Here is a 27,238-nt window from a genome sequence, read left to right as displayed (position 1 = left end):
AAGAGACAATGAAAATTAAATCATTTTCAATAAAAGACATTTAACTCTTGGGAAATACAGGACACATATAAACTTCTACAGACCAGAAATGAAGGAGAGATTTATCATTTTGTAAGTTCTCCCAACTCCGTTACCTGTAATGAAACTTGGCATCTTTAGACTCACAGATTTTTAGGCTTAGCTGGTTGCTTCCTCAGCCTAAGGCATAATTGAACACCTTGAAGCAGCCATCCAAAAGAATATGCTGGTGTTAATTCATAGAGAGCAGTCCTATTAAGTGTCCATAATATTTTGAGGTCCTAGACCTGGTGTCTGGGCAATCAAAAAAAGAAGTCAATGGACTTGCATTTAAGTAGAGTATTTCATACATCACACTAATTAGTTTCTCAAAGGCCTCTCTCTTGATAGGAGGAAAAGCAGCAAATAGGAACTTTTGATAGAATGCTTAAAGTTGGCTTGATGTTTTCATTAGTTTAAAAAATTTGGATATTGGAAAGTAAAAATAATACATTCTTGTAATAAAATACTCAAATAATGCAAAAGAACATGAAATGATAAAAGTTCTACTCATGACCTCACCTATTCCCTGCACCCTTCAGTTTCACTTTTATATAGTTAAATACATGCATATTATTTTTCACAAATGTTATCGCACTACAATTAGTACTCTGCAAACTGATTTCTTCACTTACTAGAGCTCATACACATTTCTATGTATATGTATAAATACATATGCATATGAATATATGTTACATATGTATATGTATAATACAATATATATTAATTTTCTTAAAGGCTATAAGGATGTATTGTAATTTATTTTGTCATTTCTCACTGCTGATAGATATTCAGTTTTCTCCCCTAACTTTTGTGATATTATAAGTAGTGTCACAATTAATATCCTCAAAAGGTAGCATATTTTGTGCTCAAAGAGAGCGGCTGTGGAAACAGATGATTTTTATTCTTGTATTGGTGCCACAACTCTGTATTGTATGATCTTGAGCAAGTTACTTAATTTCTCTATGCCTTGGTGTCTTCCTGTGAAAAAATTGAGATAATAATGGTCTCTATCTCATAGGACTGTTATGAAGATGTAATGAGTTAACAATACACATTAAGAACTTAAATATTTACACATTAAGTGCCAGGCACATGGAAAATGTAACAATTGTTAGTTAATATGATCATAATCCTTTAATAGCTTACTTTTGCAAATATAAATTCTTAGTTGTTAAATAGTTGGGTAAAACTGTATGTCAATTTTGAATGCTGGTAGAAATTACCCTTTTCCTGTCAAAAAAAGACTCTTGCAAACATTGCATATTATTAAACTTTTTAATCTTTGTAAATATGGTAGGTAAAAAACAGTTTATCATTATTTTAAGCTTCCTCTTTCTAATTATGAGTGAACATGAGCATCTTTTCACATATTTATTGGCCATTTATATTTCTTTCCATGTGAACTGTCTGTTCTTGGCCTTTGCCCATTTGTTGCCATCTGGCTTTTCATCTATTTCTTATTGATTTATTAGAGCTCCTTGTATGTAAAGGAATTTGGCTCTTTGTCATATGTGTTACAAATAGTTTTCCCAATTTATCTTTTAACTTTGTTTGTATGATTTTGTGTCCAGGAGTCTTGAATTATATAGTTAAATTAATCATTCTTTTCCTTTATGGCCCCTGAGTTTGGAGGTCATGCTTCAAAAGTCTTTGTAGGTGCATTTGATTTAAATCATGTACTGACGTATTTTTGCCAAAAAAAACTCAACTATGGATGTAAGAGCTAGAAAGGATCTTAGAGGTTGCATAATTTAATATGTTTGTCTTCGTATCTTTTGAATTTTTCTTTGTAGAGGAAAAGAAGTTTAGCACCAATAAAGGGAATGGAGTCTAAATTTTCCACAGCAAGCTAATGGTAAAAATATAAACTAGAACTCTGAGTTCAGATCATTCTGTTTAACCAGATTGTTTCATAAAAAGAGTTTTTTAACTTACAACACATTTAAGCAATTCAAAAATAGATTTAATTTTTAAGAAAACCCACATTTTAAAACAAAGATTTATTTTTACTTTTCAGATTAATTTTACTTAGAGAACTATTAGTGTATGTCCTGTTAATCATAAATCATTTATATTTTTTAGATATTTAGTTGAATGAATGTACAAATATTCTAACCAAAGGGGAATATCTGTCTTTTTACCTTCTTAATTATTTTAGTTATAATTATGAAATGTTGACTTATTTTAATAGAAATTAAGTAGACTTGCTTTAATAGATACGAGAACTAAAGAGCATTAGCTTGGCTGCTAACTGTACCCTCAGCTTCCTTTCCCTGGCTTTAGTAAACCCTAGGATTAAATCTAATTCCTTTTAAGTTGTTTGGGACATTAGCCAGCATGACCTGTCTTGAATGCACGTCTACCCATGTTAGTCCTCATTCTAAAGCCCTCTAATGGCTTCTTACCTTAGCTTACTCACTGTAGCCACTTATCCCTAGCAACTGCTCAGAGTCTTTCATTCAGCCTTATCCACACTTCCCTTTGTACATGCCGTTTCCCTGCTTGGGCCAACTTTCCTTTTGCTCATACGCCTGCCTGGAGAAAAAAAACAATATAATTAAATATTATTTCTGCTACTTCTGTGAAGCCTTTTCCTAATCTTTCTACTCCAAGACTAAGTGTTCCTATAGGCAGAACTTCTAATATGTTAATTCAAGGACCATGGTGGATCCTTTACCCAGCAAAACAGCCATTTAACTGGTAAAATTATAAAAACACCCATTTAAAAACCTCTGGAAATTGTCCTAAGGGCATACAGCAAAGAGAGAGAAACATTTATTCAAAAAATGTCTTAAATCTTGGTAAGATGAACAAAAATCTGTGGCATTTGAACCGTGACCTAGTCTCATCCCACCCTCCATGTGATAGAAGCTGTTTTTCAGACAGATGTGGCCAAGAAGATGAGGGATCCCTCTACCCACAACTTCTTCTGTAGGGCTATAGTGTCACTCCCAGAGGGCCAGGCCAATAGTGTCTCTTGTACCTCTTAGCCCTATATTGTAGAAGCATTATTTTAGGTAAGCACAGCTGAGAGGACTAGAGATCTCTTCCATCACTCAGTTTCCACTCATGAGATCTCTGCCCCAGTGGATTTAAGCCAAGAATACTGGGGCACTGGTTGTACCTGTCCCAGCTCATACATAGAATGAAGATTCCATGCTAGGAAAGGCAAATCAAGATGAATAGGGGCTACCATCACTCCACAGGGTCCACTTGTGGAGCAGAGGAGTCACTCTGGGAGAAGCAAATCACTCACTCCCTGGCCCTCAACTCCACTGCAGTGACACAGAGGTTCTGCCAAGTGTGGAAGACAGACCATTAGGATGGAGAGCTTCACAGGTCTGCCTGAGGAGACTGACATTATTTGAAACAGAGCTTGGAGAAGTTCCTAAGAACTTTATCAAAAACAATGGAAATACGCCAGAAAGAATGAAGTGGAGGTGAGGACTGCATGGAGCTGGGCAAAGGGGCGGGGGGGTGGCGGGGTGGAAGCATCTGTAATAGTGCCAACAATAAAAATCAAGCTAAAAAATAATGAGGATATTGGAAATTAGCAATTAAGGGGGGACTGGTAGCTCCATCATGCTAGTAGGAACAAGCGAAATACCAGACCAGCCAGAAGGTTACCAGAGAGAAGAAGGAAAGGAAATATCCAAAAAAGCCTTGTCAAGTCACACTCATTTCTGAGTCTGTGGAGTACTGACTGTGCACATGTGCTAGGCCTCACCCACCAAGGAGAAATGAGAGCACGATGTGGGGCTGACACTAAACAATTCCTTAAACCATGCCTTGGCTGGTGTGGCTCAGTGGAATGAGTGCCAACCTGGGAACCAAAGGGACGCAGGTTCGATTCCTAGTCAGAGCACATGCCTGGGTTGTGGACCAGATCCCCAGTAGGGGGCATGCAAGTGCACCCACACATTGATGTTTCTCTCCCTCTCTTTCTCCCCCACTTCACCTTTGTCTAAAAGTAAATGAGTCAAGTCTTCACTTATTAGGTCAAGTAGTTTTTTAGTGAAGTCTATAGGATTTTCTATATACACTAACTATCATGTCATCCACAAACAATGACAGTTTTGCTTTCTCCTTTCCAATTTGGATGTGTTTTATTTCTTCTTGTCTGGTTGCTGTGGCTAGGACTTTCAATACTATGTTGAATAGAAGTTTTACTGTGTGAAAGTGGACACCCTTGTCTTGTTCCTGATGTTAGTGGGAAAGCTTTTAGTTTTTACCCACTGAGTATGATATTGGCTGTAAGTTTCTCATATATGGCCTTTACTATGTTGAGGTATGCTTCTTCTATTCCAACTTTTCTGAGTGTTTTTATCATAAGTGGGTGGTGTATTTTTTCAAGTGCTTTTTCTGCATCTATTGATATGATCAAAACAGTGGGATACAAAGTCAATATTCAGAAATTGAAGGCATTTTTGTATACCAACAATGAAATATCAGAAACAGAAAACAGGGAAAAAAATCTCATTTGATATAGCAACAAGAAACTAAAGTACCTAGGAAAAAACCTAACCAAGCAGGTAAAACAGTTGTACTCAGAAAGCCACACAACACTGAAGAAAAAAGTTAAGGAAGACGCAAATAAATGGAAGCATATACTGTGTTTATGGATTAGAAGAATTAACATCATCAAAATGTCCATACTGCCCAAAGCAATTTATAGATTCAATGCAATCTCTATTAAAGTACCAATGACATATTTCACAAATCTAAAACAAACATTTCAAAAATTTATATGGAACCATAAATGACCTGGCATAGCCTCAGCAATTCTGAGAAAGAAAAACAAAGTAGGAAGGATCACAATACCTGATATCAAACTATATTACAAGGCCACTGTAATCAAAATAGCCTGGTACTGGCATAATAATAGACACATAGATCAATGGAACAGAATAGAGTCCTCAAAAAGAAGCCCAAGTCCATGTGGTCAATTAATATTCAGCAAAGGAAGCAGAAGCATGAAATGGATTATAAATAGCCTCTTCAATAAATAGTGTTGGGAGATCTAGACAGCTACAGGCAAAAAAAAAATGAAACTTGACCACCAACTTACACCATACACAAAAATAAACTCAAGATGAATAGAAGACTTAAATATAAGTCATGACACCATAAAAATCTTAGAGAACATAGGGAGGAAAATCTCAGATATTCCATGCAGCAATATTTTCACTGATGTGTCCCCTAGAGCAAAGGACATAAAGGAAGGAATAAACAAATGGGACTTCATCAAAATAAAAAGCTTCTCCATGGGTAAAAAAAAAAAATCAACAAAATGAAAAGGGAGCAAACTGTATGGGAAAATATATTTGCCAATGATACTTTGTAGAAAGGTTTGATCTCCAAAATATATAAAGAACTCACATGATTCCACTCCAGGAAGACAAGGAACCCAATTAAAAAATGGGCAAAGGACCTGAACAGACACTTCTCCAAAAACATACAGAGGGCCCAGAGATATATGAAAGGATGCTCAGTAATAGTAGCCATCAGAGAGATGCAAATTAAAACCACAATGAGATACCACTTCACACTGGTCAGAATGGCCATCATAAACAAAGCAACAAACAAGTGTTGGAGAGGTTGTGGAGAAAAGGGCACCCTAGTGCATTGTTGCTGGGAATGCAGGCTGGTGCAGCCACTGTGGAAAACAGTATGGAATTTCCTCCAAAAACTAAAAATGGCACTGCCTTTTGACCCATTATTTCCACTGCTGGGATTATACCCTAAGGATACTGAAACACTGATTCAAAAGGAGCCATATACCTCAATGTTCATAGCAGCAAACTCAAGTGCTTGGAAGCAGCCTAAGTGCCCATCAGTAAATGAGTGGATCAAAAAACTGTGGTACATTTACACAATGGAATACTATGTAGCAGAAAGAAAGAAGGAATTCCTACCCTTTGTGATGGCATGGATGGAACTAGAGAGCATTACACTAAGTGATATAAACCACATGGTGAAACACAAATACCATGTGATCTCCTCTATAAGTGGAACCTAATCAACAAAACAAACAAGCAAGCAAAATAGAACCAGAGAAATGGAAATAAAGAGCAAACTGACAGAGACCAGAGGGGAAAGGGGAGAAGGATAATGGGAAAAGAAGGGGAAGGTTAAGTCACAGAACTTGTATAAAGGACCCATGGGCATTGGCAACAGGGGTGGGGAGGTTTGAATGTAGAAGTTGGGGGATGGGTAGTTCAGGGGAGAGTAATGGGGGACAATATTTCATGTAAACAATAACCAAGAGAGCTAATGAGGCTCCTACAAATTTCAGAAAAATAAACTTTAAGACAAAACTGTTGTTAAAGTTAATTGAAAATTTTAATAATAAATCGATCAAGAAGATATAACAATCATAACCATATAGGCACCTAAAAGCAAAGTCCTAAACAAATGAAGCAGAGAGAAGTAGTCCAACAATAATAGTTGAAAAGTTCTATTAATTTTATAGAACAACTGGACAAAAGATCATCAAGGAAATAAAGGCTTGAGTAACATTATAAAACAGCTAGCCCAACAGACATCTATCAAGTATTCTACTCAAAAGTAACAAAACACAAAGTCTTCTCAAGTGAATATGAAACATTTATCAGAGTAGACCATATGAGAGGAAATAAGGTAAGCCTTTTGTGCTGCAAATTTTACAATCAAGAGAGTGAAAACCTTATCTATAGAATGGCAGAGGATGTTTGGAAATAATGTATCTAATATGGGACTTGTATGCAGAATATATAAAGAGCACTTACAAACTAATAATAAAAAGACAAATAGTCCAACTTGAAAATAGGCTAAGGATTTAAGCAGATATTTCTCCAAGGAAGATATACAAATGAAAAGATGCTCAATATTACTAGACATTAGGGAAATGAAAATTAAGACCATAATGAGATACCACTTAACACCAACTAGGATGGTAAAAATAATAATGATGGTGATGATGAAAATAACAAGTGTTGGAAAGATGTTGGGAAATTGGAACCCTCATACACCACTGATGGGAATATAAAATGTTGCTGCTGCTTTGGAAGTTATCAAATAGATAAACATGACAGTTCATTCTTAGGTATTTATATACAGGTATAGGTATATAACACTTTCATTTTTAGGTACATATCCAAGAGAATTGAGAGCAAATGTATAACAGAACACTTGTACATGTTCATAGCAGCTTTATTAATGCTAGCCAAAAGGTAGAAATAACTCAAATATCCATTGACTGATGGATAAAATGTGGTATATCCATATAATGCAAGATTACCCATTCATAAAAAGGAATGGAGTACTGATGCTTGCTACAACATGGATGGACCTTGAAACTGTTATGCTAAGTGAATGAAGCCAGTCATGAACAGCCACATATTGTATGATTTTCTTTATATGAAATGTCCAGAATAAGCCAGTCCATTGTGACAGAAAGAAGGTAAGGTTCACAAGGGCATTGGAGAGAGGAGAATGGGAAGTGATTGCTAATGTGTATGGAATTTTGTTTTGGGGGTGATGAAAAGTTCTGGAATTAGATAATCATGACAGGTGGACAATTCTATAAATATTCTAAAGACATTTAATTGTATACTTTAAATGAGTGAACTTCGTGGTATGTAAATAAAGCTGTTAAAACAACCACTCCTCCAATGTTTTTATCAATCTGCATTTTCTCACTTATGATATTTTTTAAGATTTTATTTATTTATTTTTAGAGAGGGAAGGGGGGGAGAAAGAGAGAGAGAGAGAAACATCAATGTGCGGTTGCTGGGGGTCATGGCCTGCAACCCAGGCATGTGCCCTGACTGGGAATCGAACCTGCGACACTTTGGTTTGCAGCCTGTGCTCAATCCACTGAGCTACACCAGCCAGGGCTGATATTTTTCAAATTACATTTTAATAACTGTTTGCCTATAATGAGCCCAAGAGATAGAGCCTGCTCCTTCCTGTGTCCCTGGCCCATAGAAGGATTCAGATGCTGAGTTTTGAATGAGTGTGAAGACTTTGATAAAGATAATAAGCTGTAGGAAATACAGAATGTGGCAATTTTGTTATCTGTATGCACATCTGCAAGACACTTGTTCTATGGTTAAAAGGGCTGGTTGTAGAAAATATGCTTATTCTGTTAGCATAAATGAGCATTACCTTACCTTATATTAAAACTCTGAATTTTGATTTACATTTTTATAAAAGAATTCTTTTTTTCCCTTTCAAATTCCAAACAGTATTCTTAATGTTTTTTTTCTCAGCTTTTACCCTCCACCCATAGCTTATCAATGTGGTTCCAATAAGCAACTACATTTGTTTTCAATATGCATGACACATTTTTATTTACAGAATGGATGATAATGAATGTGAAGGTATTTTTTAATTTATGAAATAATGTATATAATAGTTGTTAAATTAAAAATCTGTAGTCCAACACCCTTGTTTTATAAATATCAGAATACAGTTTGATATATTAGAAAGAGTGCTGGATTAGAAATCACAAATAGAGTTCAAAATACAGACTTGGTGCTTTCTAGCTGTTGCATTTTAGACAAGTTACTTAACCTCACCAAACTTCCCCTGACTCATCTGTTTGTCTCACAGAGTAATTAAGCAGATCCCAGGAGATAAATTCATGTGAATGTGCTTTATGTGCTCTGCAAATAAAGGTTTTATGAGATGAGAAAACTAAAGGTCAGGAAAAAAGGTGACTGGTCATAGAGCAAGTAGTATCAGAATTTATAGTAGAATTTTAGCTTCCAACCCTTAGTCTAGTATAATAAGGCAGATTCCAAAGAGGAAACAGTGGAGTAAACTTGACAGTGGCCAGGGATAAGGGAAAGCAGGCTCTGTCTGGCTGCAACTTGTCTCTTTATCATAATGACAAAAGGGAACTAGGAAGATATTGTGCAAGAGACTATATGATCACTTTAAAGGATGGAAAGAGCTCATTCATCAAGTTGAACAATTTATCAATATGTTTATCTGTCACTGACAGTTCCACCAGCTCCTTACCACTTCACTTTTACCTAGTTCAAAAAGATGCCAAGTGTGGCATACTTTCCCTCTCAGTTTTTATCCTAGGTTACATTTTGTTGAATTCTGTGTTTAACTATGATATAGGAAGAGAATAAGACAAAGTAAGAGTATGTCAAGCAATTACTCTTAATTTCTACTGAAGATAGAGGAAAAATTATCTGAGGGATGTAGGGTAGATGTGAGAAAAAAATTGTGGCTGGATGTGAGATGTACTGTGGTCAAATGGATATTGTGAAATCTTTGGAATCTTTAAAGAGAGGTTTTCATTTATATGACATGCTTTAGCAGTGTCCTAATTAGAACTCACAAGTTGCCCAGGGTTCATCTTGGCCTTCACATTAAGTTGCTATTTGAAAGGCAACATGGCAGTTTTCTAACTTTATTCTTTGGCTTGAGAATAAGCAGAGAAGGAAAGAAATAGGAAGGAGAATTGAACAGGGAATGTTATAGCAGTGTTTGAGCTAGATGTTGGAAATTTATCAATAAAGTCCACATGAAGGATGGAAATCAGACACACAGATGGATTTTGTATAATAGAAAACATTATAGGTGTTCTGAAAGAAGACTTTACAAGTTGGGGATATTATCATATTCTATCTAGGAGACACAGGGTCAAGAAGGGCTTCATGGAGTAGGTAATGGCCTCTTGGGCTGAGCACTGAGTTATGAGATGTTGTAGCTAGGGAGACAGATGGTTAGGGGCAGGGTGAAGACAATCCAATGGGAGAGGATGGCATGCAAGTGAAGACACAGAGTTGTGAAACAGCAGGGTTAGACTGGAGAACTGAAACAGAATGGTGCCAGGGGAAGGTCATATCAAAAAGGTTGTAGAAATAGTGAGATAAGGTGCTAGAAATAGGCCTTGAATGCCAGGCAACTGCTTTGAATTTGTATCCTGTAGGCCAAGTGGTTTTAGTTTCTACCTAAGAAGATGTCTTAAGCATTTAATAAAATTACAGATCCTTTAGTCTCACCTGTTGCTCATATTCAGAAAACTCTGGGCTAATAAGACTGGGGTCAGTTTTCTGTATTGCTAATTAGCTCCTCAGGGGATTCTGAGGTATTAGCAAATTATGCCACTGCAGTAAGCCATGGGAGGTTATTGAAAGGTCTTTAGGAGAGGAGTTACACAAGCAGAAATTTTAGATAGAATTTCTCTGTGTTCCTATGTAATTTATGTATCAGTGAGGATCAGACAGGAAACAGAAAACTTGAATAAAAAGTTGCAATTATTTTAAGGTAAAGTTGTGTTTGTGTGTTTTGAGGATAATATTTAGGCAGTAAAAATATGAAAATGACAATGGGATACATTGAGGAAGTGTATTACATTAAATCCATGAGGACTTGTAGTTTTCTGGTTTGAGTAATTGGGGATTGACATCCACTGTGAGAAACTATCATGTAATAGTTGATCTTGGAGTCAGACAGATTTGAGTTTAGCTCTTGCAATCATCATTTACTGTCCATGTATCTTGGGAGAATGTTTAAGTTTTCTGTGCTCTCTTCCACAAAATTAGGAAAATAGTGCATACCTCATTCATGTGTTGTAAAGATTAAATGGCATTAAGATATGTAGAATTTTTTTATTGTTGTTCAAGTACAGTTGCCTCCATTTTCTCCCCACCCCAGCCATCCCCACCTCCCACCCCTGATCCCACTCCCCTTGGTTTTGTCCTTGTGTCCTTTATAGTAGTTTCTGAAAACTCTTTCCCCCTTTCCCCCCATTATGGCCTCCCATCTTCCCTCTGGTTACTGTCATATTGTTCTTAATTTTAATGTTTCTAGTTCTATTTTGCTTGCTTGTTTGCTTTGTTGATTAGGTTCCAGTTAAAGGTGAGATCATATGGTATTTGTCTTTCACCACCTGGCTTATTTCCCTTAGCATAATGCTCTCCAGTTCCATCCATGCTGTCACAAAGAGTAGGAGCTCCTTCTTTCTTTCTGCTGTGTAGTATTCCATCATGTAAATGTACCATAGTTCTTTGATCCATTCATTTACTGATGGGCACTTAGGTTGCTTCCAGCACTTGGCTATTGTAAATTATCTCAGGTTTCAACCCACCCACAGATATATCTTATTTATTAACACACTGTTTTATCCAAATTCTTCTGCAGCTACTCTAGAAATTTCTGTGACAAAGAAGTTGGCTCAGAACACAGTGGCTCTCAGTTAATTGCTCTATACAATGCACCTTGATCATGTTTTTTAAAAAGGGAAAATTATCTGATACCTTATAAAAATAAACCAATAAAGTGAAAAAAAAGATATGTAGAATTTGCTTATAATATAGTAGCTGGGACATGTATAGGCTCCCAGTAAATTATTATTGTACTATATGTTGTGACATGTGTTGGAATGAGAAAGATTTTTAATCTCTGCCAGTGACCCCTGTCCCCACAATCAAAGCAATATCTTATGTTGGGGAGCAGGATATTTTCCCAGGTGTCAAATTAATTCCTGATCTTGTTTTGCCTTGGATCAGGTCTTGCTGTTTGTGTATTTAAGAGAGCAGAGTACGCCCTGTTGTTGGCAAGTATCTCAATGAAGCTGTTTTAGCTACTGTAGGTTCTTTAGGCCAACATGAAATGTCTAACCTTGGATTTCCTAGTTGTGGTCTCAGCTTGGAATCTCCCCAGTATTTCACTGCTACCAAGTTGTGTCTGGTCACATGGTGCTATCACCTTCTTTGGTTTTCTGAAGTCTTTAGACACTTGACTGAGCATTTCTTACATTTAGTTTCTCACATTGGATGTCAATCCCCAATTACTCAAACCAGAAAACTACAAGTCCTCATGGACTTAATGTAATACACTTCCTCAATGTATCCCAATTGTCATCCTCATATTTTTACTGCCTAAATAATACCCCCAAACACTTCAGTCTTAAGCTACATTGTATTTTCCTTGCCCCAAACAAAGTCACAAAAGGACTTTAAAGATAGGGTTGCTTTATTTCCCAGTGCTTTCACAAGTTTTGTATAAAGGATAGTAGTGGCTGTTGTTTTGTGCCTTAACCAATAGTATTTGAGAGAGGAGGAGGCAGCATGGTATATTACAGAGCTCACTGGGCTGGGAGCCAGATGTTCTAGACTCTATTCCCAAAGGGAAGTTGGGGTGGAATGAGGAAAATTGGGAGACATGCCCATTTATTTTGTGTGTCAAGCCCTTTTCCATGTATTATCTGATGCATTTGTCACAAAATCCTTTAGACTAACATATTATTTTCTCTATTTTGTGGATAAGGAAGCTGATGTTAGGGAGTTTAGTTTTATCTTTTGCCTGACATTCCAAAGCTAGTGATCAATAATAATGGCTTCCATACCTGAGTCTCTCTGCTTCCACAGTCTTTGTTTTCTTTCTTTCCATTTGTGACAATACAACTTACTAGAAAATGTCCTTTACTGTGGCTTCAGTTCCCTCATCTGTAACATGGTGCTCTGTAATCTCTGCTCTGTATGACAGTAAATCTCCTCAGCCCAGACTTAGTATAGGAAATGGCAATATTTGTATCTTTGGGTACTTAATGTACTCTAAGTGTTCTTCATAGTTTTCACCACATATCAGGACACTCAGTAAAGGTTTACTGATTTCTTTCCAGCAGTAGGGTGTTTCCACAATGGATGAGACCCATTTTGGTGGCTTCTATGCTGTTTAATGATATCTTCTTTTCCAAGCATGCTGGAGTATAGTTGAGTGGCTGATGTTGACCATTATATAGATTAGTCATCACTTGATTGTTCCAGATTCTAGGCACTAGGAGTACTTAGTAAACAGAATGTGACCTGAGTTCTAGTCTCAGTCCCATCTCTGAAAAATTCATTGTGCTGGTCAATTATCTTTTCTTTTCTGGACCTGACATTTTCCCTTTGAACAATTAGTGATTTAAACTAGGTCAGTGGATTTCAGTCCTAACTGAACATTTAAATTATTTGGGGTGCTTTTAAAAATTTGGATGCCTAGACCCCACCCTAGTTCAATTAAATCAGAATTGGCAGGGTAGAGAGAGCCATTGGTATTTTAAGAAAGCTCCTCTAATGATTTTACTGTGCACCCAAGGGTGAGAAAAATGGACTAGATAATCTCTGGGGGCCATCCATCCCTAACATTCAATGACATGCAATACCATATAGCATGGTACACAAAGCATAGGTTTGGAGTTAGCCAGACATGCATTCAAATACTGGCTCTGCTACTTTTCAGGTGTGTGATCTTGAATAAATTGTTCAATACCTCTCTACCTCTGGCTCTTTGTTGTAAATTGGTGATATACTTCATGTCCTGCAGTAGTAGTTGTGGGGATTAATACCTTCCACAGTGCTTAACACATAGTAATCCCTCAGTAAATATTCTCTTCAGTATCAGAAGTTCAAATAAAGAATGTGAGAAAAACATTTATACACTAAGATTTAACAAGTAAATTAAAATCAAGTTATTTTCTCATTTCCTGTTTTCTTGGCAATGGATTCCGGAAACAAAAGAATGTGGAAACAGCTCCTATTCCTCAAATTTGATGACACTGGAGAAAGGAATCTAGCTAGTTCCTCCATGGCTGATTGGCTGTGATGGCTTACAAGCCATTGGAAAGATTTTGGATCACAGAATCCAGCAGATGTGGCTTGGGAAATGCAAGGACATGACTGTTACCAGGTTTCATCTGTTCATCCTCATTTCTGAGAGTGATTCTAGGGAGAAAGAACAGCTTTGTCATTTTGTATGGGGCACACTGATAAAAATCAGTCTTGCTACCACCTGTTCAGTTGTCTTAGAATGTTTGTCAGTGATATAAACTACAAGAAAATGGAAATCACTAATAGGCCTATAATTGCTTGATACATAGTGACAAGTAATTTTTCTATTCATCTTTGTGTATTGTGTAATGCAGTTTCTACATGACAGATTTGTAGCTTGAGTGTGTATTAGAGCCATGGGTCTCTTTATCTGGTCTTTTCCAGAGTAAATATTTGACAAGTACGTAACACACCTCATTTGGTTAGTAATATGATTTAGTACATGGTGGGCATTATTCCCTGGCCTCCGCAGGCAAAACACTTAATTTTGCTTCCTAGAGTAATCATCATCTTGTCCCCTTTTATAACATTTCCCTTGATATACTTTGCAGTAAACATCTGTGCACTTGTCTTAGTCTAAAATGTGCCCTTAAATCTTCTGTGATGACAGGGTTTCTGTCTTTCTCAACTTTACATACCTACCATGTAGCACAGCTGCCCATTTATAATTTATGAATGGCATGGATTTTTCAATGGATCAGTAAATGACTGAAACATGTGAGTGACCTTTCTTTTTCCTCCCTTCATAATGCATGATGAGGATTAATGTGTGTCTATTAGGAAAGGGGGTAATATTTGTATCACATAAAATATAACCTGACTCAGAAGACAAGTCTTCCAGAATGGAATAGTAAAGACTGCCATAAATCTACCTTTCATAAAAGCAACAAATACACTAGCAAAAACTGTGAAAATTTACTTTTCCAGAACTCTAGAAATAAAACAAAGGCTTACAAAAATATGAAGGGCATTTATTCAAGAAAAACTGCTGAATAATCTCTGATTACAATGGAAGTAATTAAAAATTAATAACAGAAGGAAATTTGTTTTCTTGTGAAGTTCACAAATGTGTATAGAATTAAACAATACACTCTTAAATAAACAGGACAAATAAAGAAATCACATGAGAAATGAGAAAATACTTGAGAAGAATGAAAACAAAAATGTAACATGCCAAAACCTTTGGGATACAGATAAGCTAAAGCAGTACTTAAAGGGAAATTTATAGCTTTAAATGCCTATTAATACAGTTTGAATGTTGTTGTTCCCCCAAATCCATATGTTGACATCTTAGTGCCCAATGCAATGGTATTAGGAGGTATGTTTTTGGGAAGTATGTAGGTCATGAGTATGGCAGGCTCATGAATGGGATTAGTGCTTTAATTAAAGAGGTCCCAGAGAGCTTTCCATGTGAGGATACAAACTATCTCAGGAAAATCAGTTAACTAATATAATGTACAACATTTAGGAGAATAAGGCCCCATGATAATTTCAATACATTCAGAAAAAAATTGCCAAAAAAATTGGACACTCTTTCATGATTAAAACAACAAACCAGAAATAAGAGGGAACTTACTCAAACTGATAATGAATATCTATGAAAAACTCATAGTTCACATCATACTTAAGAGTGAAATACTTAAAGCCTTCCCTATATTGAAGGTTCTAGCCAGGGCAATTAAATAAGAAAAGTAAGTAAAAGACATCCAAATTGGAAAATAAGTAATTCATATATGACATAATCTTCTATATAGAAAATTCTAAAAATCTGTAATAAACTGTTAAAACCAATACATGAGCTTAGCAAGATTGTGGAATACAATATTGATGTGCAGAAATCAATTATATTTCTACACATTAACAATGAACAATTTGAAAATGATAAAAGAAATTAGTTTATTCATAATATCATAAAATAGTAGAGTACTTAAAAATAAATTTAGCAAATGAAGTGCAATACTTATACACTTAAAATTATAAAACATCGTGGAAAAATTTAAAATACAAATAAAGGAATAAGCAATCCACGTTGATTGATTGGAAGGTTTAAATTGTTAAGATGGCAATACTCCCCATAGAGCCAAGGAAATTCCTTTTTTTTTTAAAGATTTTATTTATTTATTTTTTAGAGAGGGAAGGGAGGGAGAGAGAGAGAGAGAGAGAGAGAGAGAGAGAGAGAGAGAGAGAGAGAGAGAGAGAGACATCAATGTGCAGTTGCTGGGGGTCATGGCCTGCAACCGAGGCATGTACCCTGGCTGGGAATTGAACCTGGGACACTTTGGTTCCCAGCCCGCGCTCAATCCACTGAGCTACGCCAGCCAGGGGTTGAAATTCCTTTTAAAATCCAGCTGGATTCTTAGAAGAAACTGAAATGCAGACCCTGAAATTTATATTGAAATACAGGAACATAAAATACCCAAAATAACCTTGTGAAAGAGCAAAGTTAGAGGACACACACTTCTTGATTCCAAACCTTACTGAAATCTACAGTAATCAAGAATGTGTGGTACTGGTATAACGATAGATACATATAGATCAATGGAATAAAAATCAGTACCCCAAAATAAACCTTTATATATATGGTTACTTTATTTTCAACAATGGTGCTAAGATCATTCAAGAAATAGCAGGGGTTTGTTTTAAGAAATGCTGCTAGGTCAACTGAGTATCCACATGTGAACAAATGAAGTTGGATCATTTCTTTATATCATACACTAAAATTATCTCAAAATGTATCATGGACCTAAATGCTGGAAGTAAGACAATAAAATTCCTAGAAGAAAATAGAGAAGTAAACCTTTGTAACATTTTGTTAAGATATTGATATATGTATTTACATAAAACACCAAAGGCATAAACAAGAACGGAAAAAAATGATGAATTAGACTTTATCAAATTTGAAATTATGCCACAATACCATAAAGAAAGTGAAAAGCCAGCCCATATAGTGAAAGAAAATATTTGTAATCACGTATTTGTTAATGATATCAATTCTAGAATATATTTTAAAAGCCCTTAACATTTAATGATAAAATAGCAAATAACCCAAATTTTAAACAAGGATTTGAAGAGACATTTCATCAATGAAGATACACAAATGAACAAAGCTCAACAATATTATTCATTAGCAAGATGAAAATCAAGACCAAAATGAGATACCACTTCACACCCACTAAGACAACTACAATAAAGAACACAAAAAAATAGTTTGGATGTGGAAGAGTTGAATCTATTATACATTGCTTGTGCAAATGTAAAATGGTGCAACCACTTTGGAAAACAGCCTATAAGTTTCTTAAAGTGTTACCATTCAACATAGCAATCCATTCAAAGAAATATAATTTGTTTTTCTCAATTATTTTATTGTTGTTCAATTACAGTAGTCTGCATTTTTCCTCCACCACTCCCCCCACCCCAACCAGACCCACCCTCCCTTGCTTCCACTCCTTCTTGGTTTTGTCCATGTGTCCTTTATAGTTGTTCCTGAAAACCCTTCACCCTTTCCCCCTATTTATCCCCTCCTGCCTCCCCTCTGGTTACTATCAGATTGTTCTTAATTTCCATGTCTCTGGTTATATTTGCTTGCTTTTTTCTTTTGTTGATTAGGTTCCAGTTAAAGGTGAGATCATATGGTATTTGTCCCTCACCACCTGGCTTATTCAAAGAAATATAATTTAAAAAATGAAAAAAGAAATGTGTCCACACAAAGAAGTGTACACAACTGTTGGCTACAGCATTATTCATAATAGCCAAAGAGTGAAAGCAACTAAAATGTCCACCAGTGGACAAATAGGTAATCAATATGCAGTATATCCATGCATTGGAATATTATGCATAATAATCAGGAATAAATTAATTATACAAGATACAAGTGGTTGAATCTTAAAAACATTATGCTAAATTTAAAAAGGAGTCACAAAAGATTGTAGTATATAGTTACATGTATATTAAATGTCCATAAAATATTTAAAGGGCAAATCTTTTTTTTTTCAATTTATTTAGATGGAAATAAAACAAAAACAATTTTCTCATTTTTCATGCAACACCCTACATCAGTCCCTGCCTCTGGCAACCACCAATCTGTTCTCTGTACCTATGAGCTTATGTGAGCATATATATAATATTTAGAGTCTACATATCATAATGTGCTGGATGTTCATTCATATTGTTGCAAATGGCAAGATTTCATTTTTTATGGCTGAATTATGTGCATCCTGCCATAAAATATATTCAGCCACAATTTCTTTATCCACATATCCATCCATGGGCACTTAGTTTGTCTCCATATCTTGGCTATTGTAAATAATGCCACAGTGAACATGGGGGATCATATTCTTTTTGAATTAGTATGTTTGTTTTCTTTGTATAAATACCCAGGGTGGAATTGTTAGATCATAGGAGGTTCTGGTTTTTAATTTTTAAAGAACCTCTCTACTGCTTTGCATAGTGGTTCCACCAATTTACATTTTCACCAACAGTGCATAAAGCTTGCCATTTCTCTACATCCTCATCAATATTTATTTCTTATCTTTGTAACACTAGCCATTTTTAAAAGTGTGGTGTGTTATCCCATTATGGTTTTTATTTGAATTCTTCTTGATGATTAATAGTGTAGAGCATCTCTCCATGCACATGTTAGCTATCTGTCTTTTTTGGAAACATGTTTATTTTCCTATTGAATTATATGAGTTCTTTATATATTTTGGATATTAGTCTCATATCAGATAAATGGTTTCCCAATATTTCCTCCCATTGATTTTGTAAATGGTTTCCTTTGCTGTACAGAAGCTTTTTATTTTGGTATAGTTCCACTTATTTTTGCTTTTGTTGCTTTTGCTTTGCATACCAGATTCAAAAAATTATCACTAAGACCTATGTTAGGGAATTTACTGCCTTTGTTTTCTTCTAGGAGTTTGATGGTTTCAGGTCTAACATTCAAATATTTAAATCTCTTTGAGTTAATTTTTGTGTATGGTATCAGAGAGTGGTCAGTTTCATTCATTCTTTTGCATGTGGGTATTCAATTTTTGCAACATTATTTATTGGAAAGACTGTTTATTCTTGGCTCCTTTATTTTAATTAATTGGTCATATAGGTATGGGTTGATTTCTAGGCTGTTTATTCTTTTACATTGACCTATGTGTCTGTTTTTATGCCAATATCATACTATTTTAATTAAATATATCTTTATAATATAGTTGGAAATCAAGGAATGTAATGCCTCCAGATTTGCTCATCTTTTTCATAACTGTTTTGACTATTTGGAGTATTGTGGTTTCATATGTATTTTAGGATTATTTGTTCTGTTTCTAGGAAAAAATGCCTCTTGAATTATCATAGGTATTACATTGAATCTGTATATTGCTTTGGGTAGTACAAACATTTGAACAATATAAATTCTTCCAAGCTATGACCATAAAATGTCTTTCCATTGATTTGTGCATTATTTTTTAATTAATGTCTTATTGTTTTCAGTATATAATACTTTCAGCTTGGTGGTCAATTTTGTTCCCAAGTATTTTGATTCAAGTGTAAATGGGATTGTTTCCTTCAACTATCTTCCTGATAGTTCATTATTAGTGCATAGAAACAAAACAGAACAAATTTTATGTATTTATTTTATACCCTGCAACATTACTGAATTCATGTATCATTACTAAATTTATGAGTTCTAAAAGTTTTTAGATGGAGTCTTTGGGATTTTCAATATATATAATTGTGTCATCTGCAAATAGTGAAAGTTTTACTTATTCCTTCCCACTTGGGATGTCTTTTATTTCTTTTTCTTGCTTAATTTCTCTGACTAGGACTTCTGATGATATTTTGAATAAAAGTGGTGAGAGAAGGTACCCTTGTCTTGTTTCTGATCTTAGAGAAAGCTTTAAGCTTTTCACCATTAGTATTATGTTAGCTATGAACTTGCCGTATATGGCCTTTATTATGTCACGGTGCTTTCCTTCTATACACACTTCATTGGGGGGGGGGGTTTAATCATAAACAGATATTGTATTTTATCAAATGTTTTTTCTACATGTATTGAAAGGACAACATGATACTTACCCTTCATCTTGTTAGTGTGGTGTATCATATTGATTGGTATGTGGATGTTGAACCATCCTTACATCCCTGAAGTAAACCTCAATTGATCATGGTGTTTCTTTCTTTTAATTTATTGTTTAATTCTATTTGCTAATTTTTTGAAGGTTTTTGGACCTATGTTTAACAGGGATATTGGCCTATAGCTTATTTTGTGTGTGTGACATTCTTCTGTGGTTTTGGTATCTGGGTAAAGCTGGTCTCATAAATTGGGTTTATAAGAGTTTTTCTTCTTTTGTTGATTATGTTCCAGTTAAAGATGAGATCATATGTTATTTGTCTCTCACCACCTGGCTTATTTCACTCAGCATAATGCTCTCTAGTTCCATCCATGCTGTGACAAAGGGTAGGAGCTCCTTCTTTCTCTCTGCTGCATAGAATTCCATTGTGTAAATGTACCATAGTTTTTTGGTCCACTCATTTGCTGATGGGCATTTAGGTTGCTTCCAGCACTTGGCTATTGTAAATTGTGCTGCTATGAACATTGGGGTGCAAAGGTTCTTTTGGATTGATGTTTCAGGGCTCTTAGGATATAATCCCAGCAGTGGAATTGCTGGGTCAAAAGACAGTTCCATTTTTAGTTTTCTGAGGAAATTCCATACTGTTTTCCACAGTGGCAGCACCAGTCTGCATTCTCACCAACAGTACACTAGGATGACCTTTTCTCCACATCCTCTTCAACACTTGTTTGTTGCTTTGTTTATGATGGCCATTCTGACCAGTGTGAGGTAGTATCTCACTGTGGTTTTAATTTGCATCTCTCTGATGGCTAGTGGTACTGAGCATCCTTTCATATGTCTCAGGACCCTCTGTATGTCCTCCTTGGAGAAGTGTCTGTTCAAGTATTTTGCCCATTTTTTAATTGGGGTATTTGTCTCCTGCAGTGGAGTTGTGTGAGTTCTTTATATATTTTGAAGATCAAACCCTTGTCCAAGGTATCATTGGCAAATATCTTTTCCCATATAGTTGGTTCTCTTTTCACTTTAATGCTGTTTTCTTTAGCCATGCAGAAACTTTTTTAATTTGATGAGGTCCCATTTGTTTAACCAGAGACATTGAAATTAAGAACAATCTAACAATAGCCAGAGGGGAAGGGGTAGGGGACTGTGGAGAGAAGGATTTTCAGGAACTACTATAAAGGACACATAGACAAAACCAGGGCGGGGGTGGAAGCAGGGGTAGGAGGTGGGTTTGGATGGGGTGGGGGGAAGTGGTGGGGAGAAAATGCAGACAATTGTAATTGAACAACAATAAAGTAATTATGAAACAAAAAATAAAATAAAATAAATTTTAATATTAAAATAAAGAAAAAAGGAGCTTTGCTTCTGGGTTGTTGGTTTGTTTTTTTTTTTGAAGACTTTGAAAAGGATTGGTATTGTATGACTTCACTCATATGTGGAATCTAATGAACAAAAAATTAACTAATAAGGAAAATGGAGACAGACTCATAGGTGAAAGCAGCTGACAGCTCTCAGAGGCAGGGGTCTGGGTGGGGAGAATTGGAAGGACTGAGGAAAAAAGAAAGAGAGAAAAAACTCACAGAGACAGACAAAAGGGTGGTGATTATAGGGGGAGGGAATGGAAACAGGTAGAGGAGAGTATAGTGGGGATAAATGGTGATAGATGGAGACTTGGGGTGATGAACACACCATACAGTGTATAGATGATGTGTTGTAGAATTGTGTATCTGAAACCTGTATGACTTTGTTAGTCAGTGTCACCCAAATAAATTCAATAAAAAGGAAAAAAGGATTGGTATTAATTATTTTTCAAATGTTCAGTAGATTTCACAAGTAAAACTGCAGTCCCGAACTTTTGTTTCATGAAAGTTTTTGATTACTGTTTCAATCCCCTTCCCAATCATTGATTTATTCAGATATTCTGTTTCATGATGATTCTGTCTTACTAGGTTGTATGTTTCTAGGAATTAATCACTTCTTCCAGATCATCTAGTTTTTACCATATAATTGTTCACAGTAGTATCTTATGATCCTTTGCATTTCCATGGTACCAGTTGTAACACCTTCACTTTTATATATTTCTGATTTTATTTATTTGAGTTCCTTCTTTTTTTCTTTGTGAGTCCAGCTAAAGATTTGTGAATTTGTTTATCTTTTCCAAAAATCAGGTCTTAGTTTTATTGACATTTTCTATGGTCTTTTTAGTCTCTCTTTTATTTCTGCTCTAAGCTTTGTTATTTTTTTCCTTATACTAACTTTAGGCTTTGATTGTTCTTTTTATAGATTATTGAGGTGTAAACTTGTGTTGCATCTTTGAGACTTGTTTTGTTTCTTGATGTAAGCAGACACTTATTGCTATGAACATCCCTCTTAGAAATGCTTTTGCTGCATACCATAAATTTTGGTATGTCACATTTTCACTTCCATTTGTGTAAAGTTTTTAAATTTCTCTTTTAATTTTTCTCTTTGACCCATGGTTATTCAGTAGCATGTTCTTCAATCACTACATATTAGTGAATTTTCCAGTTTTCTTTACGTAATTAATTTCAAGGCTTATACCATTGTGCTTGGAAAAGATGCTTGACATGATTTCAATCCTATTACAATTTATTGAGACTTGTATTTTGGTCTAACATATGGTCTATCTTGGAAAATGTTTCGTGTGTACTTGAGAAGAATATGAATTCTGTTGCTTTTGAATGTAAGGCTCTGTAAATATCTTAAGTCCACCTGGTCTAACATGTTGTTAAGGTCAATGTTTATTTTCTGCCTGGGTGATCTATAAGTTGATGTAAGTGGGATATTAAAGTCCTCTACTACTATTGTACTGCTATATATTTAACTTCTTTGAGTCTGTTAATATTTGCCTTGTATATTTAGGTGCCTCCTATGTTGAGTGTATAAATATTTACTGATGTTACAACTTCTCATTGGATTGACACCTTTATCATGTAACACCATTCTTGTCTCTTATTATAGTCTTTGTTTTAAAGTCCATTTTCTTTGGTAAAAGTATAACTACTCCAGCTTGTGTTTGGTTTTCATTTGCATGAATATGTTATGCCATCCCTTCACTTTGCATGTTTTCTTACGTATAAAATCAGTTTCTTGTAGGCAGTGTATAGATTAGTCATATTGTTTTATCCATTTAGCCACACTATCTTTTGACTGGAGAATTTGATTCACTTAAATTTAAAGTAATTATTGATAATTATGTGCTTATCACTATTTTAATTGTTGTCTGGCTTTTTTTTTAGTTCCTTTATGTTTCTTTCTTCTCATATTCACTTCCTTGGTTGTTTGATGACTTTTTTTTAGTGGTATGCTTATATTTTTTCTTATCTTTTTTTTGTCTTTACTATAGGTTTTTGCTTTGTGGTTACCATGAAGCTTACATATAACAACTTATATCTATAATTGTCCATTTTAAGTTGATAAAAACATAGGTTTAATGCCAGTGTAAAGCTCAATGTTATTACTTTCCCCCCACATTTCTTGTTTTTGATGTCCCACTTTACATCTTTTTATCTGTGTATTCCTTAAGTAATTATTATAATCATAGTTAGATTTACTGCTTTTTTCATTACCTTTATAAATGATGCATTTACTAACTTTACCATCATTTACATTTTCAGTGAGATTTATTCTTTCATATATATTCTTGTTACTAATTAGTGTCCTATCTTTTCAGCTTAAAGAAATCCCTTTAATATTTCTTGTAAGGTTGGTGTAGTGGAGATGAAATTTTTTAGCTTTTGCTTCTTTGGAAAACTTTTTATCTTTCTTCTTCTGAATGATAACTTTACTGGATAGACTGACTATTCTTGGTTGGAAGGTTTTATTCAGCACTTAGTATATATCGTGCTAATCACTTCTTGCCTGCAAAGTTTCTGCTGAAAAAATTGCTGATATATTTATGGAGGTTCCTTTTTATATAACAAGTTGTTTTTCTCTCCTGCTTTTAATATTCTCTCTTAGTATTTAATTTTTAATATTTTAATTATAATATGTCTTGGTGTGGATTTTGTTGGCTTTCTACTATTTAGAATTCTCTGTTCTTCTTCAATCAAAATGAGTGTTTCTTTCCCCAGGATAGGGAAGTTTTCAGCCATTATTTCTCCAAATATGATTTCTGCTCCTTTTTCTCTCTCTTCTCTTTCAGAAAGCCCTTTAATTTAAAGGGTAATCTTTCCTTTTTTATAAAAAATTATTTATTTATCTTTAGAGAGAAGGAAAGAGAAGGAGAAAGAAATGGAGAGAAACATCGATGTGTGTGGTTGCCTCTCATGTGCTCCCTATTGGGGACCTGGCCTGCAAACCAGGTATGTGCCCTTACAGGGAATCAAACTGGCAACCCTTTGGTTTGCAGGCCAGTGCTCAATCCACTGAGCTATACAAGCCAGAACTTTTTTTTTAAATGATAGTCTTACTGATTCTGCCCCATAAGTCCCTTAACCTAGCTCACTATTTTTTCATTCTTTTTTTCTTTTTTGCTGCTCTGGTTGGGTGAGTTCTACTGCTCTGTCTTCGAATTGAGTAATTTTTTTCTTCTGCTTCATCTAGTTGCCTGTTCAACCCCTTGAGTGTATTTTTCAGTTCAGTTATTGTTTTCTTCAGCTTTGTCATTTCTCTTTGGTACTTTCTTATATTTTCTATCCTTTTGTTGAAGTTCTCACTGTGTTCATTTATTCTTCTCCCCAGTTTGATGAGCAACTTTATGACCATTACTTTGAACTGTTTATCAGGTACATTACTTGTCTACTATCTTATTCTTTTGTTTTGGTAACATATTCACCAATTTATTTAGTTTGCTTGACTCTCTGTGTTGTTTTCTATACATTGGGTAAAACATCCAGCTCTTCCAGTCTTAAAAGAGTGGCCTTGTGTAGGAGATGAACTTTGTCATTCAACCCTGCCTCAACTATTGGTTGTCTCTCAAATCTCTGTGCTTGTCCAAGCTGGCTATTATTAATTTTATAGCTTCCAGTAGTTAAGTATTTGCCAAGACTTGTCAGTGTCCTAAAGGGAAGGATCTCAGTCAGCACCTAGGTTGAAATATATACAGTCCTCTGAGACCACAAGCATAAGCTCTGCTGGCTACCAGAGCCAGGTGATCTGGAGGTATACCCTGAGAAACTGGGGGTTTCAGATAAGTGCATAGCTCTTTTCTGTGTGATACCAGCAAGTTGGGGAAAGGGAGATAACCAAGATGGCATCCACAGCCTACATTGCTTGAGAGCAGCTCCATAGGCCAATAAATATGTGCCAAATATGAAGTGTTCCCTTCATACCAAAGCTCTAGGACAAACAAGCAGACCTCCTTCACAGAAGGACCAGGGATGTGCCTTGGTCTGCTCTCTGTGCAGTGCCCTGTGGGTAGTGTTCTGTCCAGAACTATCTCTCTGATGACCACAGTCTTGTGGTACCCAGGAATGCAAGCCCCAAACCTCCCCAACCACCAAAGCCTGATGATCAAGGGTTGACCCCTGGGCACCACCAAAAAAAAAAAAAAAAAAAAAAAGCAGACACCATGCATAAAAACCAAGGCAACAGGCACATGTAAAGCTCCCCTGTAGGAGATACTGACTCTCTGAAGCATGGCCAAGGGTGAACACAAAGACAGTACCCATCCTCCAAGATCACTGAAAAGACTTACAGTCAATCCCAAGATGTGTGTTTAATTAGTAGCCTGCCCCACTGCAGTCAAGATTATTAGTTAATAGACCTCCTTTATAAAAAGACTGAACTCCTTGGTCTATTACCTCTTACTGTGTCCTGGATGTGGTAGCTGTTTAAAAACACTTTCTTTATTGGTTTCAGATCTGTACTACCCATGAGCATGAGTTCTATTAGCCACCAAACCAGGTGTCCCTGCAACAGTCACAAAATGAAGGCACCAGGGAAGGGTATGAGCTCCTCTCTGGGTGACACCAATTATTATAGCCCAATCAGACTGTGAAAAAAATGTCCCCTGGCCTCCATAGCCAACCAATCAAGAGACATCCCCTAGGCTGTAGCTACAAAAATTGGGGCACCCAACATATCTAAAAGCTCCCTTCCAGAACATACTGCTTAGAGCATGGAAAATGGAGTGTATGATGATGGTACTCGCAAATCTCCACCCTCATAAAAGTTTTCCTGCACATTCCTAGATCTGTATGTTAAAGTAGATGCCCTATCCTCAGTCTGCTGTTTTAATGTAAGATTAGCCTACTTATTTTTCAGCCTGGGCACAAGTAACTGCCTCTGAGCTGGGCCCTGGGGTGGGTAAGGCCAAGCATGTGGGTTCTTTAAGAGTGATTTCTCAGATTGCTATAGTTTTGTGGTTCTCGGGACACAATGCCATTTCATTTTCAAAGTTAGATGTTTTGACAGTTTGTCTCTCAATGTATATCTTAAAAATTTGGATGCCTTATATTGCATTCAAACCCTTCACTCCTCAGGGCAAAGCTTTGGGTTGGAAGTTCTCTCCCATTTATGGGATGCTGCACCAAGATGAGGTTAATGGTGAGATTATTTCCCTACCCACTTCAATGTGGTCTTCTCATTTGACAATCATCATTGTCACTCAGACAGCTTTTAGTTTTTATTTTTAAAGAGGAAATTGTTTTATAGTAGCTATAATCTCAGTATTTTTGTGAGAGGAAGTTCAGGATCTTCCTACATTACCATCTTGAGCCAGAAGCCTATAAGGGCTTTTATTTTATTATTTTATTTTATATTTTATTTTATTTTATTTATTTTATTGTTGTTCAAGTACAGTTGTCTCCACTCCCCCCCCCACCCCAGCCATCTTTAGAGACAGAAAGTAAATACATGCTGTCAAGGTTTGAGAGGAGGGAGTAGGGAGTGACTGCTAATGGGCATGGGGTTTCTTTTGGGGGTAATGAAAATGTTCTAAAATTTGTTTGCTAAACTAAATGCAATTATGCCAAAATGGATGAATTTTATGGTGTGTGAATTATATATCAGTAAACCTGTTAAAATATCCTAATGATATTAAAACTACAATATAACAAATATTTTCTTGGCAGGTTAAAAGAGTGGGAAAATATGGATTTAGGGGGACCTAACCTCAGGTATGAATCTGGCTTTGCCAGTTACTAACTATATGAATTCAGACAAGTCATTTACCTTATCTAAATATCAGTTTGCATATCCTCAAAATAAGAGTAGGGACACCTACCTCAGAGGTGGATTTTTAGAACTTGATCCTCTTCCCAGCTCTCACTTCTACCATTTTCTCATGAAATTATTATAATATGGCCACTTATTAAGCACTGTGCGATCAACAGTATGGCTTGCCTTACCTCCAGAATCTCATTGAATCCTCTTAGCAGTATTACAAGTTCTATATTTTGCACGTGAAGAAATTGAAGCCAAATGACTTGTTTAGAGTCACTCTTGTTAGAAGGTGGCAGAGATTGGCATGAAAACCAAATCTTATACCTATATATCTTTACACTTCAACAAAAAGCATCATTAAAAGTTTGAAAAATACAGAAGTATGTATGAAAGAGGTAT

At 35.6% G+C, this 27,238-nt stretch overlaps 1 protein-coding gene across 1 annotated transcript in view; it reads left to right on the top strand.

The window, feature by feature from the left end:
• Positions 1–27,238, top strand: part of AR (androgen receptor) — a 197,144-nt gene that overhangs the window by 74,048 nt on the left and 95,858 nt on the right. The gene's annotated exons all lie outside the window — the stretch shown is intronic.

The sequence above is a fragment of the Phyllostomus hastatus genome, unplaced genomic scaffold (assembly GCF_019186645.2).
Source record: "Phyllostomus hastatus isolate PE091 unplaced genomic scaffold, TTU_PhHast_1.1 phas_contig_551, whole genome shotgun sequence".
In the NCBI taxonomy this organism is placed as follows: Eukaryota; Metazoa; Chordata; class Mammalia; order Chiroptera; family Phyllostomidae; genus Phyllostomus; species Phyllostomus hastatus.
Note: the sequence above shows the minus strand (reverse complement) of the source record. Positions and strands in the feature narration are given on the sequence as shown.